Raw genomic sequence first — 23,284 nt, 5'->3', positions numbered from 1 at the left:
ACCACAAGAAGCAGTAAGCTTCTTGAAATAATACACACTGACATATGTAAACCTTTTGATACTCTATCTTTTGGTGGAAAAAAATACTTTATCGTTTTTATTGATATTTTTTAAGTTATAGATATATTTAATAAAAATCTCAATCAATAGATATACTAGAAGTTGAGGTTGAAAGGTAATTAGATGGAAAGGTGAAAATAATAAGGTTAGATAGAGGTGGTGGATACTATGGGAAACATAAAGAATTGAGACACTATGTCTTGGTCCATTTGTAAAGTTCTGAAAAAGTCATGGCGTATGTGTATGGGGTGGCTAAAAGGTGAAATTAGACTTTAATGGATATGGTTAGGAGTATAATGAGTAACTCTTCTTTATTGATGATTTTTTACATTGTAGATACATTTAATGAAAAATCTTAATCAATAGATGTACTAGAAGTTAAGGTTGAAAGGTGAAAATAATAAGGTTAGATAGAGGTGGTGAATACTATGGGAAACATAATGAATTGGGACAATATGTCCTAGTCCATTTGTAAAGTTCTTAGAAAGTCATGGCATATGTGCATGGGGTGGGACTTTAATGAATATGGTTAGGAGTACGATAAATAACTTTTCTTTACTTATATCTTTATGGATGTATGAACTTAAAACCACTGTATACTTGTTAAATAGGGTTCCTAATAAGGCAGTCTCAAAACACCTTATGAATTAGGACTTGAAGGAAACCTAGTTTAAAGCACTTGTATGTTTAGATTGTTGAGAGAAAACAAGAATTTATAATCTACATGAAAAGATATTAGATTCTTAAATGATAAGTGGATACTTTATTAGTCATCCAGACAAATCAAAAGGGTATAAGTTTTATATTCCAAACCATAGTCCAAAAATTGTGGAAACTAGTAATGCTAGATTTCTTGAAGAATGATGAAGTTAGTGGGAGTGTTAAAAGATGGGATACACATATATAGGAAATTAAAGTTGATTTTTTTATGCCTATTAATATTTCTATATCCACCCTTACTCCATGTGTTGTTCTAGTAGTTGTTAAATGTTCTAACAATGCTACATAACATGATGATGAAACACAACCCTAAGAAACTAAACTATGAAGAACTAAAGAATGTGAACCACAAAATAAAAAAAAAAATCCATTAAAAAGACCTCAAAGAGAAAAGAGATTGGCAATTGTTGATAATTATGTGGGTTACTTAGAAGAGTTAGATTTTAACATAAGGAATCAATAAAGATTCAATTTCATTTTCATAAGCCATAGGAAAGCATTGAGTTTGACAAGTGGTTAGATGCCATGAAAGATGAGTTAAAATCCAGGGAACAGAATAAAGTATGGGATTTTATCGAATTGCTTAAAGGATTTAAATGAGTTGGGTGTAAATGGGTCTTTAATACCAAGTGAAACTCGAATGGTAAAGTCAAATGGTATAAAGTAAGACTTGTTACCAAGGGTTAACTCAGAAGTATGGTGTTGACTATAAGGAGACTTTCTCACCAGTTTAAAGAATTAGACTCATTAAGAATTATTATGTGGTGGCTCATTATGATTTAGAGTTGCACCAAATAGATGTAAAAACAACCTTTTAAAATGGAAAACTTGAAAAAGAAGTTTATGTGGACCAACCTAAAGGTTTAAAAAGGTCGTATGGTGTGTAAACTTAAGAAATCAATATATAGACTAAAGTAATCTTTCCACCAGTGGTATATTAAGTTCAATGATACCATAAAGTCTTTTGATTTAAAGAAAAAGTCATTGATTGATGTATATATCTTCAGATCAGTGGGAGTATGTTTATTTTCTTAATTTTGTATGTTGATGATATCTTACTTAGTGCAAATTATTTGGGTATACTACGTGAGACTAAAGATTTTTTTCTCAAAGAATTTCAAAATAAAAGATATAAAAGAGGCATCCTTTGTGATTGAAATAGAAATTTTCCATTATAGATCACAAAAATTGTTAGGATTGTTTTAGAAAGTGTTAATAGAATTCTAGAGAGATTTAATATGCATAAATGTTTAGCAGGAATTATTCCCATATAGAAAAGGGACAAATTTAGTGTCAATCAATGTGCAAAGAGATGCGAAACGTAAAGAAATAGAATCAATTCCTTATGCTTTAGTTATGGGCAATTTAATTTATGCTCAAACCTGTACGATTCCTTATCCTAAAATTGATCACTATAAAGCTACAAAGAAAATTTTATGGTACCTACAATGAATTAAAGATTTCATGCTCACTTATAGGAGATCTAATCATTTAGAAGTGGTTGGATGCCCATATTTAGATTTTGCTGGATATGTTGACAGTAAAAATCTATTTTAGCTACTTATCCCTATTAGCTGAAGGAATAGTATTATCAAAAAATGCCAAATATAGTCTGTCATTGCTTCATTCATTATGAAAGGAGAATTTGTAGCATGTTTTAAGTTATAATTCAGGCATTATGGATGTGAAATTTTATCTTAGGACTTGAGGTAGTCAACACCATTAGTAAGCCGCCGATAATTTAATGAAATAATTCCGTAGCAGTATTTTCTCCATGAACAACAAATATGCCAAAGGTACCAAGCATATGAAATTAATGTATTTTGTCGTTAAAGGAGGAAGTTCAGAAACGAAGAGTGTCTATTGAGCATAATAGTATTGATCTCATGATAATAAATCCGTTAATTAAGGGTTCACAACCTAAGACATTTAAAGAACATTTTCTTAGAATGGGTCTTGGTTGTATTAACATATAATGTATTGACTTTGATACTCTGAGCTCATTGATGTGTTTCTGACATATATTAAAGTATTTCCTATTTCTCATGATTATGTACACATGATATTTTGAGTGAATGATGACAGAAAAAGTCTTTTGAGATATTATTGTGGACCATGATGTGATATACATATATCTATTATAAACCTACTATAGTAAATTACTAGTGTTGTGGTATATAGAAGGAAGTATATGATTGAACATTGTATAACTGCCGTAACGCACACTTGTAATTTATTATAGGAAGGTAATTATGAAGTATGTTATGGAAAGGATTTGTTTATTCCATGTGTGCCTAATGTTTATACTATTAAAGTTTATATCACTTAATTATCATGCAAAGTGGGAGAATATAAGATTTTTGCTTGGTAATTAATATACCATATGGGCCAAAATCAATTCCTTTAATGTGACACAATATTAATTGATATTTATTTTAATTAATACAAATCCTAATTATACAAGGATTACTTTAATTAAAGTAAATCCTAATCGTTTATGAATTACTTGATAGATGTACCAGATTAAATCTTGGATATATATATGTGTGTGTGTGTATAAGCTGGTCCTCTCTCTATCCATAAAGATACACAAATTCTCTTTTATAAAGTGAGAGATATTATGGTCATCTCAAGAAAGTCTTCCTTCACTAAAGTTTTGTGTGAATCAATAAAGGTCAAGAGAAAGAAATCAGTTCATTAAATCAAAATGTCTCTCTCAATCATTACCATGGCTCAATTAAACTTCGCATCAGATATGCTTTTTAGATCAGTGAGAATTTATTTGTTCAAGATCCATTATTAGGGTGATAGTTGAATCTTATGTTTATGATTCATATTATGTTTATGATTATTATGGTTTATTAAGAATTATTTTTTTACATCACATGGATAGTCACACATCATAAATCTTATTGGTGATAGAAATAAAATTCAAATTGGTAATAACTACCGAGGCAAGAATTCATTATTTGCATGGATGTAAATGAAGATAATAGGAGGGCACACCACAATCCTCATAAGAAAGGCCAAGCCCTCTTCATATTTGGTAGCAATGTTCAATATTTGACAGGGTTGAAATCATATGCCTTAATGCATTGACAGATTTTTTTTTTCTTTTTTTTTCTTTTTTTTTTTTTATAATAGACAGATTCTAATTGAGAAAACTCACTTATATCCTAAAACCAAGGTTGACTCCATGAAGCTTTATATATAAAAAAAAAATGGATTCTTTCTGTGACAAGTATATATATATATATATAAAAGGCTAAATACAACTCCAGACACATGAATTATTGCATTTTGTCCTAATAGACACCTAAACTTTTTTTTTTTGTTTTGCCTATTTCACACCTCAACTCAATAAATATGCATCACTTAAATACAAAATTGCATGCAGTCCCGAAAGTGAGCTGCACGCCCATATAAGCTAGCAAGTGTCTATCAAATGGACTACAGAAAATTTGAGCTGGCTAAATTAGATATGGGAAACTATTTTGAGATATAAAGAATAACAAATTATGAGCATCAAGAAAGATTAACCATTTCTCATTAAAACTTTTCAAGTAGACGTACATGAATAAGAAAACAAACATTATACGACCTGTCATATATGTAAAACAATTACATCTCTACGTTCTCAATCACTGAAGCCATACAAGGATACATTCTCCTCTTTTGTTAAATATAAACAATTGAAAACTTGAAAGATGATTTGGGCAGAGGAGAAAAATCTTTTAGATAGTAACTTATCCTTTTTCATTTTAGACAATAATGAAATGACCACATAAATGGAGAGATTTTATTTTAATAAATTAAAATTAAGTGACTAAAAATTAGATAACCACATAAATTGAGGGATTGTGCATATAATTTACCCATTAAATTTGCTTAGTTATATAATATTGATGCTACTGGAAGTCCTCGGGTCCTAGTCCTGATGCCACATAGACTTGCAATAAGAGAAACGGTGAGGTGGATGGCCTACTTGGCAAGCCACTTCAACACTCAAGTTAAAGATTTTGATTAAAAGTGTTTTCAGAGAATGTTTAAAGAGCTAGTTGAAAAGAATTACAGAGTGAGTATGCGTACCCATCTCTGGTTTCTTAGTTGGTATTTATAGGCTTTTTAGAGAAATAGCCATTACTCTGTTTATGGAGGTAATTATGGTTGAATTTTCGGGATTGTCAGCGTGAAATCAGTTTTTTGCTTGATAGCTGGAGTGATTATTGCTCGGTCTATGAGATCCAGGCTCTAATTGGCGTAGTTGCTGCTCGGTATAACTTTCGTTTGCCTTGTTGGGTGAATAAAGGTTTTTGTTCGATCTTATTTTGTTTGGTTTTGACTCTTGACCTTCTAAATACTGTCTGGATTTTTTATTGCCACACTGGATATAATTGTGACTTTTTGATTGCCACGCTAGACACAATTTTGACTAATTGACTAAGATTTTGGGTGGTTAGTATCAAATATTATGGGTGGCTGAAGTCTACAACCTAATTTGGCAAGTGCTGAGCAAATTAAATTTTAATTCATTTTAATATGGGTTTATGTAAATAATTGAATTATTTTATACATTAAAATAACTAGCCAATTCAATATTGCAATCCAACCATTTGTTTCATTTCATATACTTTCAAACGTGAGATTCCCAACAACTTAGAGATACAAATAAAGGACAGGAATAAAGTGAGAATTCGTGAATGAAAAGCAATTGGCAAATTGATGTTCTAAAAGATAGAGAACTTAATCTGTTAGGCACATTTTCCACTTGGAAACACTGGACATTCATTGAGGTTTGATCCAGAAGCGTCCACACATAAGTAAATTTGGTAAAGCTGGCTGTTGCCTGATTCATCAAAATTGCACTCTATCCATGGAGTATAGCCTATTGCTGCTTGTATTGCACTCTTGATGCTGCTCAAGCTATATGTTGCCCCATTTGGCTCTATTCCTATTACATTAGTTTTTAATTTACTGTTAAATGAGAATTATTATATAATCTTGGGTACAACTACTATAAACTGGTTATATTAGAATGATTTCAACAACCTTAAATTAAATATTTGCTATGAGATTGTGCAGAATCAAGATACTACCTCTGTTCATTTATATCTATCGTATTTGATTTTACACAGTAATTAAAGAAATAATTGCATAATCTCATTTTTATAAAAATATACTAGTAATTGATTAAATTATTCTTTATCTCATCTAATTACTCATTTTATAAATATTTATTTGATTAAAATAGTTAATACTCCTTGATTTTCTAAATGTGATGGATAATTTTGGACCAAAAAAAACCCCCAAATGCGAAAGATAAAAATGGATGAAGGGAGTACTTATTATTTTAAACATATGCACATCTTAATTAACGTTGCATGAATCTCATAGCAAATATTTAATATAACACTTCGTCCCATTTCAAGTTTTTTTTAAGTTTTTTGTACAAGAATTAAGAGAATGATGAAATAATCTCATTTATATATATATATATATATATATATATATATATATATATATATATATAAAGAAATAATGAAATAATCTCATTTTTATAAAAAAAAATACTAATAATTGACTCAAGTATCTTTGTATTTAATTAAGATAGAGAAAGGTGATAATGAACAAATAAATGCATAGGTAACAACAACAGAAAAAGGTAAAATTAGAAAAAAAAATTAATATTTTCTTATTTTTTAAAAAAACAAATAAAGTGGGATAAAAATAAATTGTTTTAAACATCACCTGAAATGGGGCAGAGATAGTAGCTGTTAAGCTTTTTCTTATATAAGAACAAACAATTTATATAAATTGACATGTATTAGGATTCACCTGCATTCTTAAGAGGCTGGAGAATTACTTGCTTCTTCAAGTCAAGGGCTGCCTTGATATAAATTGACATGTATTAGGATTCACCTGCATTCTTAAGAGGCTGGAGAATTACTTGCTTCTTGAAGTCAAGGGCTGCCTTGAAGTAGTCATGTTGGTCAACAACTGACTCAGAGCATGTGCCATGCTTGTCCCATTCATGTGATGTGACCAAAAGGCCACTCCATTGCCACTTGGGTTGGCCAATTCTTTTGCATACTGCTTCTTAGGGCTGAAATCTATACATTAATTTGAAGAGAATTGGATCATAAGAGGATTTTGGTTGGGGCGGGCGCGGTTGCGAGGCGGGCGGCAAGAGAATTGGATCATAAGAGGATTTTTGTGGGGGGGGTGGGGGGGTGTTAAAGATTTCAACAATGAAATGGCCATTGACAACTAGTATCACTTTAAAGTAATGAAATTGCTATTGACAATTAGCATCACATAGAGGAACCTTCATTGTTAAAGTCTTGGAATTGTTTATTTTAACCTCATCAAATTCAGATTAAGGTTTTATAATGAACGAGTTTTAATTGAAAGAAGTTGTTATTAAGATTATAAGATTTCAAGTTCAAATTTCAATCGGAATTGATTATAAAAAAAAAAAAAGTAAAAAATTAATATTTGATGAGATGTAAAATTGTAATTAGGGTTGGTGGCTGAATTTGTTTTTTTACAACAAATGATATGTGAATAGGCCCAACTATTGGTTTGGTTCTGGTTCAAATCGGCCCGAAATCAGAACTGTGAAACCCCAAGATTCTGGTCCGATGCTTATTAAAATCTAATAGTTTATTTTTTTTAATTTTAAAATAAAAAGGCAATTTAGTCCAGAATCGTCCGATTCAATTCTCGTCCAATTCAATTTTTGTTTGAGTCAAAGACGAATTTAACTAATTCCAATTCGATTATGATGTGGTTTAAAGTGGTCTAATTCTAATCTAGGTCCGATTCTAAATCGGCCCTTGACTGGGTCTATTTGTGTGGCATGTGTGATGTTGTGAGAGACTATTCACAATTTTTTTTCTCATATATGTAGAAAAAAGAAAGGGACGAAACAAAATAACTTTGTTGGTAAAGAACTAATTTGACATATACTGATTACCTAATAAAATAATAAAGAAGAAGAAACAAACCAAAAAGCTTATTCTTGTTTCCCTTTCAACAAACGAAAGAACTCCTTTTCAAGTGGCAGTGGAGGTTCAGCTCTTAATTGAAATTGAATCAGAATTGAATTAATCTAATTTAAAATTAAAATTAGATTAAAAATTATTACAATCATATGAACTTAAAGTGAATTTGAATTGAGTTAGAATCAATTTAATTGATAAGTTCACTTTTGAGCTAAAATTAAAATTTCCTTTTTTATTAAAAAAAATTTATTACCGAATTTGATCAAAATCAGACTAAATTGGGAAAGAAAACCATGATCGAAATTGAGGACCCTTCAATCCTAGTCCCCTTGGTCTTGAAACTATAACTAAACAGTGGCCACCTTAGGCGGAGAGAAATGGCTGAGATTATGCTCGACTCTATTTGGGATTGTGTTTAAAAAGTTGATCTAAGATCACTTTAAATAAAAAAAAATATTTAAAATATTATTAAAAAAGTAATTTAAAAAATTATTTTACTGTTTTAAGATTCTTATAATTAAAATGTCTTGTAGTTAAGAAAAGAGAGGAAAAAAAATTATAAGAGAAGGAAAAAAAAAAGGCTAATTTCTTTATTTTGTTAGAAGAAAAAAGAAAGAAGAAAAAAAATAAAAATTGGGTTCCCTTATTTTGTAAGAAAAAAAAACTTCCGAGGATTTGTGTAGAGAATGCTTTAAGAGCATTTTGAACCACTTTATAATTAGGCGGAATAGAGTGGAAATCGATATTAATTTTTTTATTTTTCCTCTATGTCTTTTTTCCCTTTAAATTAGTTTTTAATTTATTTATTTTAAATTTTAATTTTATAAAATATTTTATTTTAATTCAAAATTTCAAATTAAAAGTACGCGTAATTGAAATATTTAATCAAATATATATAGCAAAATAGATTTGATGTGATAATAAATTATTATTTTACCAGTATATTTTTGTTACAGATAACAATATTGAATATAAAATTGATCTAATTGTGAAATTATATTGTAAATAATCTATCATACTATTTAACTATAAAATTATATTATACTATTCAACATAGCCATTTTTTAATATAATTTTATTTATTCAATACAAGCATAATAATAAAAATGTATTTTTTTTTTCACTTTTATTTCCATCCAAATATGAAAATATACAAATCATTTCTTTTTCTATGAAAAAAATTTATAAGGAAAAATAATAATTTTCCTTTCTATAAGGATTTTATTTTCCATATAATTCCACATACTTTTCATTCATTAACTTTCCTATCTACATAAAAATGAAAGCTGGGAAAGAAAAAGTAATTGGAATTATAAAGAAAAATAAAATTCCTATGGAAAGATATATTATTACTTTTCATGTTTGTAAGGAAAAATAAATCACTTTTCCTTGCAAACATAAAAAAATAAAAATCTTCCTTTCCATAGAAATTTTATTTCCATTATAATTTTAATAACTTTTTTTTCCCAATTTTCATTTCTATGTAGATAGTAAAGTTAAAGAATGAAAAGAGCGTGAAATTATATGGAAAGTAAAATCCCTACAGAAAAGGAAAATTATTATTTATCCTTACAAATTTTTTCCATAGGAAAAGAAAAGGAAAGAAAATGATTTGTATAATTTTTCATGTTTTGATGAAAAGAAAAGTGATAAAAGAAAATTATTACATTTTTACTATTATAATCATATTAAATAAATAAAATTATATTTAAAAATAACTATCGGAGAAAAAAAAAAGGCACAGGGGGAAAGCAAAAAAAATTAACATTATTTTATTACTATTTTTGCTAAATTTGAGCAAAAAATAAAATGATTTTTCACACAAATTCTCATAATTTTTTTTCATTTCATCTTTTCCTCTTTCTTTTCCTCGATTTACAACAAACCTTAATTAAAGTTATGCACTGTAAATAGTTCATCATATAGAATCACTATACTCAATAGAGTTAAAAAAAAAAAAATTTCTGATAATAGAATAGGAAATTACCTTATTTTTATTGAAGGGATTACCATAATCACAATTTGAAGGGTAAAATTCTGATCCTTTTAATTAGGCCAAAGCCCATGAATGCCAAGATCAGCAGCAGGTTTTCCAGTGGTTGGGTAGCAGCAACTTTGCTTTGTATCACAGTATGAACCTGGCCACTGTATCACAAACAATAATTTCATTTTTTTTTAATTAAAAAAAAAAACTCAAATCAATTACGAAGTTTACCTAGGCTACCAAAAAGCTTCATCAAGATTCAACAATAGGCTTTCATCCTCATTCAACTTTTAGAGATTATGGGCTTCTAATACTCTTTATCTAATTTCATTTATGAGTATTTTTTTTCAGTGAGATTATGCAGTTTATAGGTGTATTTATAAGCCAAAATGGAAGGTTTTGGAGATGAGTATCTTGTCAATCTTATGGAGAAGAAACAAACCAAAAAGCTTATTCTTTTTTTCCTTATAATAAAAAAAAATCTTTTCAAGTGGGCTGTAAAGGTTCAGCTCTGAATTGAAATTGAATTAAAATTGAATTAATTTAATTTAAAATTAAAATTAGATTAAAAATATTAAAATTATATTAACTTAAATTGAATTTGAATTGAGTTGGAATCATGTTGAAATTGAGCTATTACTTTCAAATCAAAATTAAAATTAAAAATAAATATATCACCGAATTTAATCAAAACCGGACTAAATTGAAAAGAAAAAAAAAAACAAAATTGAGGACCCTTCAATCCAACTGCAATCCTTTCAGTCTTGAAACCAGAACTGGTCAGTGGTCACCATAGGCAGAGAGAAATGACAAAGATTATGCTTGACTCTATTCGGGATTATTGTTAAAAAGTTGATCTAAAATTACTTTAAATAAAAAAAATACTATTTTAAATATTATTAAAAAGGTACTTTAAAAAAATTATTTTACTGTTTTGAGATTCTTATAACTAAAATGTTCGCAGTTAAGAAAAGACAGTGAAAAATGGTAAGAAAAGAAAAAAAAAGTCAATTTCTTTATTTTATTGAAAAAAATAGAAAGAAAAAATAAAAATTCAATTCTCTTGTTTTTGTAAGAAGCGTAAAGGAAAAGGAAAACCTTGCGAAGATTTGTGTGGAAAATACTTAAATAGCATTTTAAACCATTTTAAAATTGAGGGGGAATAGAATGAAAGGTAATATTAATTTTTTTGTCTAATCTTCTTCTATGCACTTTTTCGTACAAATTAATTCTTAATCTTATTTTATTGTAATTTTATAAAATATTGTAACTATAAGGTTGGGAATTACACTTCAAATTGTGAATCTGGTAATCCCTTTAATCAAAATAAGGTAACTCCCTATTCTATTATCAGAATTTTTTTTTAAATTTTATTGAGTATATTGATCCATTATGAATAGTATCACAGTGCACACTTTTTTGTTATAAAATTTTTATTTTTTTTATATTTAACTTATTCACTTATTATAATTATTAGGGCATTATAGGAGTCTATTTGACATTATTGTTTGAGCTTATATTGAGAAAAATATTATAAAAATTTTATAACAAAAAAGTGTGCATTGTAATATTGTTCATCATGATGAATCAATATACTCAATAAAATTGCAGAAAAAAAAAAGTAAAAAAAAGAAGAAAATCTGAAAATAGAATAGGGAGTTACCTTATTTTGATTGAAGGGATTGCTAGAATCACAATTTAAAGGGTAATTCCGATCCTTGTGATTAGGCCAAAGCCCATGAATGACAAAATCAGCATGGTAAATTTTAACAACCATCCTTGAACTTATATAGTTGTAACACTACAGTTCTTCAATTTAAAATGCAACATAAAACCCCCTCAACTTTCAAATTTTGCATAGTAAAATCCCTTCAACCTCCAATCACTGGTTTTTCAGTTAGATGTTGATCTGGATAGTTCCAACGTAACACTTAGTCATCATTTCTCTTTCCTCTCTCAAGCCATGTGTAAATTGAATCCTTCTACTCTCTATAGAGAAAATAATTTTTCATGTGTAGAGAGAATAATTTTACACTTTGCATAAAAAAGGAAAGAAAAATATTGACTAAGTATCATGCTGGATCTGTTCACACCAGCATCTAATTAAAAAATCAGTAATTGAAAGTTAGAGGGATTTCACTGTATAAAATTTAAAAGTTGAGGGGGTTTTATGTTACATTTTAAAGTTGAATGACTATAATGTTACAACCATATAAGTTCAGGGATAGTTGTTAAAATTTATCCAATCAGCAGCGGGTTTTTCAGTGATTAGGTAGTAGCAACTTTGCTTTGTATCACAGTATGAACTTGGCCACTATATCACAAACAATCATTTCACTTAGAAAAATAAATTATGAAGCTTAACTATTAACTGATTAGTTTAACTGGTGAACAAAGTAGAAGAAATCAAAATCTTGTGAAGCACATAGGAGAGATAGGTAGAGGGTGTTGCAAGGATTTTGCGATCGCCAGGCATCTCATCAGAGTGGAAAGTGAGGAATCGCCATTTTAATTTTAAGGGAAAATTAAAGAAAACCATTTATTATTTAAAAAAATTTTGAAAAGAATGTTTACCATTTCTAATCCAAAGGTTCAGGATTCGGAGTCCGTATACGTGTAGAGAAGGTGTTAGGCACTCCACAGTCATCCCTAAATAGGGCAGATAGATTTAATAATGTGCTCATACAAATAATTTTAATGGAGTTTAAATCATAATATTAGTTCCCAGTATTTGTTCAAAAAGGGCATAAATATGGGAACACATAAATACCTTACTAGTAAGTCAAGTAAAATGATTTTAATAATGAATTTTGACTATATTTTATTTATTATAAAATGGCAAAAGGTAACCAATTTTATATTGATTTTGAAATAAAAGTATAAGAATGTGAAATAAGCTTTCAAATATGATTATTGATGAATTTCCTAGAGAAAAACAAAATTTTTGAAGAAGACCTAAGTGGTAAATTTGCAGTCAAATGAGATTAAATCTAAAATCCTTTACTAAAAATTTAATTTTCTAAAATTTAAGTTGTATGCAAAATAAAAGCAGACATTAAATAATTTACCAACAAAAAATTATGTTTTGCTTAAACTAAAAGAGGTGTATGCTGAAGATGGAATCATTTTGCCAAAAGTGAAAGCCATTTTAGAAAATAAGAGGAAATTTTAATTTTTTGAAGCATAATTCATTTATCAATCAAGAAATTAAATTAATATAGGTTAGGACTTCCATTCATTTTAATCAGTATCCCGATTAAAAGGAATGTGTTAATTAATACCTAAAGAGTTTGACCCATTAGCAGGGTCCTTACTTAATAAGATAAAAGTCTCATCGTCGGCACTAATTAACCACAATCTTAATCTTTATTAATTTAATTAAAAGTTATTAATAAGTTAAGCATAATTTAAATGTCGTAGAGAAGAGATTGGATTAATACAAATCAAAATTTGCATTCTTTTAATCAGTACTCCGATTAAAATAAATGTGTTAATTTAATGCCTAAAGAGTTTGATCAATTAGCAGGTATTTCCACCAAACCAAATCAAAGTCTCATCATTGATATTAATTTAACCATAATCTTAATTTTTATTAATTCAAATAAATTTATTATTTACCAGTTTTGTTAAAAAACATACTTTTATTAGTTCAATTATTTAGCAATCGTACCCTTTGTAAACCATTACTTAAATTTTTTTAACAATTACAGAAATAAAATTAAATTAATATTGGTCAAGGTTTTCATTCTTTTAACCAGTACCCCAATTAAAAGAATGTATCAAATAATGCCTAAAGAGTTTAATCCACTCATAGATACCCCACTAAATAGAATCAAGATCTCATCATTGGCACTAATTAATCCATATCTTAACCTTTATTAATTTAATTAAACTACAAAACATACATGCACTGTAACGCCCTCACCATAGGTAGTCCGTACATTTTACTGTTTCGACGACTCATGTCTATTCGGACAGTAAAAAATGTCTGAAACTACACCTAAACTATAGTGAGGAGGCATAAATTGAAGAAATAAATGTTAAGAAAATATAGGAAAAATTTAGAGAATTTATTAATTGGTATAAAATAATAAAAATAACCCGATGAGTACCATGAAGGGCATTTTGGTCATTTCACCCCTAGAGGTGAATTTTGACCTAAATGTCAAATTAAAAATTAGGAAATAAAATAATTAACATAAATTAAATTTATGAATTTGAATTTGAAAAATGAGAAGAGAAAGAAGAAGAAAAGAAAAGAAAGGAAATAGATTTATGAAATTTAAAAACAATAAAGTACACATAAATGTATATATATAAATACCCACAAGAGACAAAACCCCACCAACCATCTTCTTCTTCCTCTTCTCTCTCTCTCCTTGCGTCTCCCTTGGTCTCTCCCTCCCCGCCATTGTTATCAAGCTTAAAGCTTGATTTCCTCTTCATTTACCCATCAAAACCCATAGCTTTCTTCACAAATAATTCTCCCCACTCTATAAGGAAGCTTTAGATACCCATTTGAAGAAGAGAAGTTGAAGTTTGCAAGTTGGGTCACAAGGTAAGTGCAAAAATACCACTCCCTCTCTTCTTTAAATCTTGTAAGAATGATGAGATGAGTGAGTATTCCATGAAAATGAAAACAAATAAAAAGGAATTGAAGAACCCTAATTTTGGCAGGCATGAATCTTGTGAGGTTTGCTGTTTTTAAATGATGAAAAATGGTTCCATAAGGATGTTTAAATAGTTGATATGATAAGAAGTGTAAAAGAGTTGAGTTTGTGTAAATTGGGTGATTAGAATTAGGGTTTATGTATATGATGTGGGGACTTTATGTAAATGCTTGAAATTGACTTGGTTGATGTAACACCCTAGGCAAATCCCACATCGGCAAAACACGGGAGAGATGCTGAGTTTATAAGTTGGCGGTTCGTAACCCCTAGAGACGCATTTTAAAACCGTGAGGGCTTTGGCCCAGAGCGGACAATATCACTAATGGGCCAGGCCATTACATTTGTGGTATCAGAGCCATTACATATTGTTTGCTCTGGGCCGAAGCCCTTACAATTTTAAAACGCATCACTAGGGGTTACGAACCACTAACTTATAAATCCAGCATCTCTCCCGTGTTTTGCCGATGTGGGATTTGCCTAGGGTGTTACGATCCACCCCCCTTATGGGACTCAGCGTCCTCGCTGAGGTTTGCCCCACCATCGCCCAAGGTTGCACGAGGAGTGGCTCTGATACCACAAATGTAATGGCCCGGCCCACTAGTGATATTGTCCGCTCTAGGCTGAAGCCCTTACGATTTTAAAACGCGTCACTAGGGGTTACGAACCGCCAACTTATAAACCCAGCATCTCTCCCGTGTTTTGCCGATGTGGGATTTACCTAGGGTGTTATAGTTGAGTTGAGATTGTTGCTTATAGAAGTGCTATGCATGCCAATTGAAGTAAGGAAGATGGAGGAAATTGAAATTGGGAGTGCTTATTTTTTGCAGGTTTTAGGACTCATGAGTCCAGCATGAGTTTTGAACTATAACTAAAAATATGTGATTCCAATTGGTATGAGGCCAATTGGAGGTGAAACTAGACCCAAAATAGCCCATTTTCCATGAAGAAACCATACCTAAATTCTGTCCAAAACTTGACCTAAATACTGCCCAAATCCAAATTATCCTGCACCAAACCCAGAAAATAACCAAATGAACAGTACGTGTTCATTTGGTCATAACTCTCTCTATACTGGTCCAAATGACCTAAAATTTACATCAATGGAACGCTTAGACATAGGGCTACACTTTCCATGAGGACCACTTGACCCAGTTTTGCCTTTAACCAAATCAAATTATTAGCACAATTTCAGTCACTAAAATTGCCAACCCAGAAAATGATCAAATGAATAGTACATGTTCATTTGGTCATAACTCTCTCTATACTAGTCCAAATGACCTAAAATTTACATCAATGGAAAGCTTAGACATAGGGCTACACTTTTCATGAAGACCACTTGACCCAGTTTTACATTTAACCAAATCAAATTGTTAGCACAAGTTGAGTCACTAAAACTGCCAACCCAGAAATTGTCCAAAATACTGTTCCTTTGGTATGCTTGACCAGTTTTGGCAAAAATTTCATAACTTGGTCTCCAAAGCTGTAAATTGAGTGAAACTAGTGCCAACAGTTTTATAAGACATAGCACAACAATTTTTATGTTTTGACCAAGCTCTATAAACTATTGCATCCTAGGGAAAATATTAGCCAAAGTTAGGAATTGAAATCTGGAAAACGTTAAGTGGAACCCAGAATGCCATTTGATACCCATGTGTTCATTTGGCCATAACTCCCACTAAGAAATTCCATTTGAGATGTGCCAATATGATCTGGAAACATGATACTTAGGGCTACAACATTGATTTAGACAACTTTGCCAAATTCTAAGTGTAAAGACCTTAAAAAGAGGGTCAAACATATTGCCCTGAAGTTTGGTTATTGCCTTTATAGGATTGAGAGTCTAGGTTAATACATTGACTATAACTTACTATACCAAACTTGAAAAATTATGAAATTGTACCTGGGTGTCCCTAAGACATAGAGGAACATATCTTGTGAAGGAACCTAAGTCTAAAAATGACCATAAAATGATCAAATAACTGGTCAAAGTTTATTGACCAGGAATTATAAATTCTGGACAGCTTAGAGGCAAAGGGACTAGTTATGGTATTTTGACCATAACTTGAGTTCTATAACCCCAAATTCAGTGAATCAAAAATTGAATTGCAACTTTAAACATAGAGGAGCATTTGTTATGAAGGAAGTGTGACCAAATAGACATCCTAACCTAGTCAAATTCCTAGATAAAGATAACACATCAAAATGAACCTAAAGAAAGGTTCATGGGAAAAATGCTATACATGGTGATTAAAATACTCATAAGGCTAATTAAATATTAAAAATGATATGAATATGTAAATTGGGACTAATGTCCTATTAATATGAAATTAATGGTACCACTGAATAGTACCAGAAAATAGTAACAGTGAATAATGCTAAAATAATTAAAAATGTTTAAATTGCCCATAGTATACCTAGACTTATTTATTTAGTTTGGATAAATTGGTATACCAATTAGGGACTATAGATAGCAGTACTGCCTACCGAGAAAAATCATGAACTAACAAAATATGTCTGGTATGATTATTCTACAGGCTATATGCCTACTTACTGGCCATTGTGCCTACTTTATTTCTGGCTTTACAAGCCTGACAGCGGGTCTCATGCCCGACAGCTGACCTCATGCCTGACAGACATATACTAGATAGACATATGGTTGTCTAACCAGTATTCATTCATGCATCCAGCTTTTATAATTTGTTATAGGTTTCTTGGGCACTGATAAAAATTAATTGAGACTTAAAATATAATAAGTAATCATAAAAGATCCCGATAATGTTAATTGCTTCCAAAGAGCAATAAAAATGCAAAAGACCTAGAAATTATGATTTGCAGATATTATTTCAATTATTAAATTATTGTTATTATAAATTATGCACCACTAAGTATTATGCTTAGCGCGTTGGTTTTTCATCGCGTAGTGCGAAGATCGGTCTCATCACCACAAGAAATGCAAAGAAGATCGATGAGTGCACTGACAGAGCTCTGACTAGATCTGCCACTGTCCAGAGTCACCTCACCGGTCTTTTGTATTTTGGTAGGGCCCATGTATAGACTAGTATTTTGGTTCATTATGTCTAGTCATGATGTATTTCATTTTGGACTTGTAATTAAACTTTGATATTGAAATGAAAACTTGTAATTTATTATCTATGAATTTCTATATGAATGCAATAGATGATACTTCATTTTTAGATCTCATAAACAATTGTAAATGATATGATACAAGAGAATATGATATGGAAATATGTGAGATGACTATGAATATGTAACAGATAATAGTGGAACTCGCCAGATGCTAATAAAATAGAGGAAGCTCTGTCCGGGTCTCAACAGAAATAAGATATATAAAAAAAAAAAATTCCACACATGGAATACAATATTTAAATGATATTAAATGTTTACAATGGACACGATAAAACAAGATAGGGTGCTCCGGCACCGAATGTGGCACTTCATGCTTGGCTATACTGTAGACGGGTAAAGGGCGTCACATGCACTTTCACAATTAAATGTAATTTAATAACAAAAGAATTAATACATATCAAATCAAATATAATATACTTACAAATTTACTGAAATTTCAGTAGAGTTTTTCGTAAAAAAAATAGAACATTTCTCAAATTTTAACAAAATACAACCTGCACAAAATTGTCATCCTTATCTGCACATTTATTCATGCATCTTCTACCTCAACAAGAAAATCACATAAAAATAAAAATAAAATAAAGAAATTCGACTAGGGGTGGATTTTGGTTTTAGATAAAATCTTAACTTGGTGAACTTATTTTCTATTCCTTCTAACCGACCATTTGTTTACTTTGGAATTCATAGCACTAAAAGCACAATGAATAGAAGAACTTCAAAAAAAAAAAAATTGTTTGATAATTAAAATAATAATAACGTAAGGGGTATCTCCTTATTTAAGTAATTAAAGAGTACCCTCTTCAACTACTAAAAAAAGATATTTTATATAGAAAGGACTTATTAATTTTTATCAATTTAGATGATTCAAGGTGTCTTTCCTATTTGAGTGGCTCAAAGGAAAAAAACTATAAAATTATTTGGCCCAAATAATTTTATAATAATTTGAGGGCATCTCCCAATTAAGTGGCTTAGAGAGTACCCCCTTTAACTACTAAAAAAAGATATTTTAATAGAAATATTTTATTTTACTTAATAAATTAGGAACTATTTAAGGGGCATCCGTCTATTTAAGTAGTTAAGGGGTACCCCTTTTACTACTAACACAATATATATATATATATATATATATATATATATATATATATATATATATATATATATATATATATATATATTTAAAAAAATTATTTGATTTAAATAATTTTAATAATTAATAACAAGTAAAGGGGCATACCCCATTTAAGTAGTTTAAGGGTATCCCTTTAACTACTAAAAAAATTTGTATATAAAAATATTATTTGATTTAAATAATTTTTTTTAAACTTCAATTTTTTTCCTTTTTGAATCACATCAAATTTTTGGCTTTCAAGAAATTACATAAATTCACACGATAAATACATTCATACCATCACATGGATAGTCACACATCATAAATCTTATTGCTTTGAGATTGTTATAATTAAAATGTTTTGCAGTTGGAAAAAGAAAGAGAAAAACAGTAAGAGAAGGAAAAAAAAAAAAGTCAAATTCTTTATTTTGTTGGAAGAAAAAAGGAAAAAGAAAAAATAAAAATTTAATTCCCTTGTTTTGTAAGAAAGGAAAGGAAAAAAAAAAAAAATGAAAATTTTGCAAGTCTTTGTGGAAGATACTTAAATAGCATTTTGAAACATTCTAAAATTGGGGGAACAAAGTGAAAAGCAATATTTTTTTTCTATTTTTCTTCAATGCCCTTTTCCCCTACAAATTAATTTTTAATTTTATTTTAGTATAATTTGATAAAATATTGTGATTACAACGATGAGAATTACCCTTCAAATTGTGATTCTGGTAATCCCTTCAATCAAAATAATTTAAATCCTTATTCTATTATCAGACTTTTAATTTTTTTTTTTAACTTTATTGAGTATATTGATTCATTACGATGAACTATTTATGGTGCATCACTTTTTTGTTATAAAATTTTTATGTTTTGTTATTTTTTACATTTAATTTATTCACTTAATGATTATTATAGGAGTTTATTTGACATTATTATTTGAGCTTATATTGAGAAAAACACTATCTAAAAAAATTAATATTTACTAAGAATCTTTAACTAAGGTATATTTTGTATTGAGTAAAAGGGAGAGGAAAATGATAGGGGAGGGAAAAAAAAAAAAGGAAAAGATAATTCTCTTATTTTGTTGGAAGGAAAAAGGAAGAAGGAAAAATTAAAAATCCATTCTGTCCTATTTTGTAAGAAGGAAAATTGAAAAGAAAAAAATTTATTTGAATTTGTATGAAAAGTCATTTTATTTTCCATCCCAATTGAACGAAAAATAGTGGAAAAAAGTTTTAATTTTTTTTTATTGTTCCTTTATACCCTTTTTTCCTCAAATAGTTATTTTTAAATATAATTTTATTTATTCAATATGGGCATAGTTGTAAAATATAATAATTTTTTCTTCTCACTTTTTTTTCATACAAACATAGAAAATAAATAAATAAATGACTTCATTTCCTTCTTTTTCCTATGGAAAAGATTTTCCTTATAAATATGGAAAATAATAATTTTCATTTCGATAGGTATTTTATTTTCCTTATAATTCCCGTCACTTTTACTTCCCCAACTTTGATTTCTGTGCAAATAGGAAACTTAAGGAAGAAAAAGTGAGTGGGATTATATGGAAAGTAAAATCCATATAGAAAGGAAAGAAAATAAAAGGAAAAGAAGTGATTTTTCATGTTTTGATAGAAAGAAAAGTAAGAAAAGAAAAGTATTACATTTTTACAGTTATACTTATATTGAATAAATAAAATTATATTAAAGAATGATTATTGGAGGAAAAAAGGGCATAGAGAGAAAACAGAAAAAATTAGTATTTCTTTCCACTATTTTCTGCTCAATTTGGGCAAAAAATAAAATAGATTTCCATACAAATTCAAATAAATTTTCTTCTTTTCATATTTTCCTTCTTACAAAATAAATGCAATTTTAATTTCTCCTTCTTTTTTATTTTTCCTTCCAACAAAATAAGAGAATTGTCTTCCTTTTTTTTCCTCTTCCCCTATAATTTTCCTCTCCTTTTTACTCAATACAAAATATAACTTAATTAAAGATTCTTAATAAATATTAATTTTTTAGATAAGTTTTTTTTTTTCTCATTATGAGCTCAAACAATAATATCAAATAGACTCTTATAATGCCATAATGATTATAATAAGTGAATAAATTAAATATAAAAAATAACCAAATGTAAAAATTTTATAACAAAAAAGTGGTGCACATTAATATTGTTCATCATAGTGAATCAATACACTCAATAAAGTTTAAAGAAAAAAAAAATCTAATAATAGAATAGGGAGTTACCTTAGTTTGATTGAAAAGATTACCAGAACTACAACTTGGTGGATAATTCCCATCCTTGCAATTAGGCCAAAGGCCATGAATGCCAAAATCAGCAGCAGGTTTTCTAGTGGTTGGGTAGCAGCAACTTTGCTTTGTATCACAATATGAATAATTTAAAAAAAAGAAAAAAACCCAAATCAATTATGAAGCTTAACTATTAATTGATTAATTTACCTGTTGAACAAAGTAGAAGAAATCAAAATTTTGTGATGCACAAAGGAGAGATAGGTAGAGGGTTGCCAAAAGCTTCATTAAGATTAAACTGTAGGCTTTCATCCTCATTCAACTTTCAGAGATTATGGGTTTCTAATATTCTAATCTATTTTTTTTTTTGTGAGATTATGCTATTTACAACTGTATTTATAGGCCAAAATGGAAGGTTCTATAAATGAGTATTGATCTGTCAATATTATCAGTCTACATTATCCATGGCATTGTTTAACAATTTCGTTATTATTGGCATATGTCGGCTGTCCCTCCTTCTCTACATGAGTTTTCAATTTTTTTTTCCTTTCCTTTTTTAGTCATCATGATCATAATTGACCTTAATCTTGATCCTTGCCCAGATTCATTTTTGTATTAGATCAAAATGTTGTTGCATCTCTAGCCGCCTATTAATAGGCCAAAATGGAAGGGTTTTTTTATAATACTCTTTATCTAATACTCTTATCTAATTTCTTTTATAAGGGTTTTTTTTTTCAATGAGAATATGTTGTTTATAGCTGTATTAATAGGCCAAAATGGAAGGTTCTGAAAATGAGTATCTGCCAATCTTATCAGTCTATATTATCCATGGCATTATTTATCCACTTCCTCATTATTACATATGTTAGCTGTTCCTCCTTCTCTACATTGGTTTTCAATTTTTTTTTTTTCCTTTCTTTCTTTAGCCATCATGATCATAATTGACCCTAATCTTAATCCTTGCCCATATTCATTTTGTATTAGATCAAAATGTTGTTGCATCTCTAGCCACCTATTAATAGGCCAAAATGGAAGGTTTTTTTATAATACTCTTTTTCTAATACTCTTATCTAATTTCTTTTATAAGGGTTTTTTTTTTAGTCAGAATATGCTGTTTATATCTATATTAATAAGCCAAAATGGAAGGTTCTGGAAATGAGTATCTGTCAATCTTATCAATCTATATTATCCATGGCATTGTTTAACCATTTCCTCATTATTGGCATATGTCAGCTATCCCTCCTTCTCTACATTGGTTTTCAATTTTTTTCCTTTCTTTCTTTAGCCATCATTATCATAATTGACCCTAATCTTGATCCTTGCCCAGATGCATTTTGTGTTAGATCAAAATGTTGCGTCTCTATCAGCGCAATTTTTGCGAGTTTATTCGCATTACAACAACAATAACAAGCAAGTATGAATTAAAAAATAATTGAAATCAGCTATATAATATTTTTTTTCATCTTTTCATCATTTAGCTCTATTATACACTAAGTCTATCCATTGATGGATTAAAAAAAAAAATTCGAGGTCAATATATAGTCAAATTATATAATAAATTTAGTATACTAAAAAATAGTATACTAAATATTTATATAAAAGCAGTTAAATTTTAAATTTAGAAAGATGAGACTCACACTTTTATGGGTGAAGGTGCATATACACTACAAACACACAATAATTTACTCAATATATAGAAGTCAATCAGTTTCTCCATTAAAAAAAAAAAGAGTTCAATATTTAAATTTATGAGGAGTCAATTTAAACCAATATATAAATATCTAAGGATGACTTGAGAAAAACGGGGGCTCAATTGACCTCTCCTTTATAGGAATAGATTCGCCACTCAATACATCTCAATATCTAAAACTTGTAAATCCTGTGATATTACTTCTTTCCACGTCAACTTAGTCCTCTCCCTTCCTCTTTTCAACCCTTCCCCTTCTAACTTAACATACTTCTGTACTTGAGTCAGTTTACTCACATTTAAATTAAATTTTCTTCTACAATGATCTTAAAAGTGTACTATCCAATTTGTAATGGACACAAGAAGCCCCAATAATAAATAAGTGGTTTTTTGTTGTTTATTTCTTAGGTTGAATTGGAATTATATAATTATAATTAAGGGTTTTTTAAAAAGGATATAATCCAAATTATGGTAAGATGATAATTAATAATAATAATAATGATTTCATACATAGGTTGGTGGAGGTGCAACATGCAAGTCAAAGTGATTTGGTAGCAGATTGGCATTGTATTGGCACCATTTGCTCTGTTGTGCTATATCATTTTCTTTTTCACATTGGAAATGATAGTCGACTCGTGCACGCCATTTGCATGGAGGAGA

The 23,284-nt window shown here is 29.1% G+C and overlaps 1 pseudogene; it reads right to left on the bottom strand.

The window, feature by feature from the left end:
* Positions 1-5,507: 5,507 nt before the first annotated feature.
* LOC110642162 (extracellular ribonuclease LE-like) lies at positions 5,508-21,249 on the bottom strand (annotated as a pseudogene).
* Positions 21,250-23,284: the final 2,035 nt, after the last annotated feature.

Source organism: Hevea brasiliensis, unplaced genomic scaffold (assembly GCF_030052815.1).
Source record: "Hevea brasiliensis isolate MT/VB/25A 57/8 unplaced genomic scaffold, ASM3005281v1 Scaf102, whole genome shotgun sequence".
NCBI lineage: Eukaryota > Viridiplantae > Streptophyta > Magnoliopsida > Malpighiales > Euphorbiaceae > Hevea > Hevea brasiliensis.
This window is presented reverse-complemented; position numbering and strand designations above follow the sequence as displayed.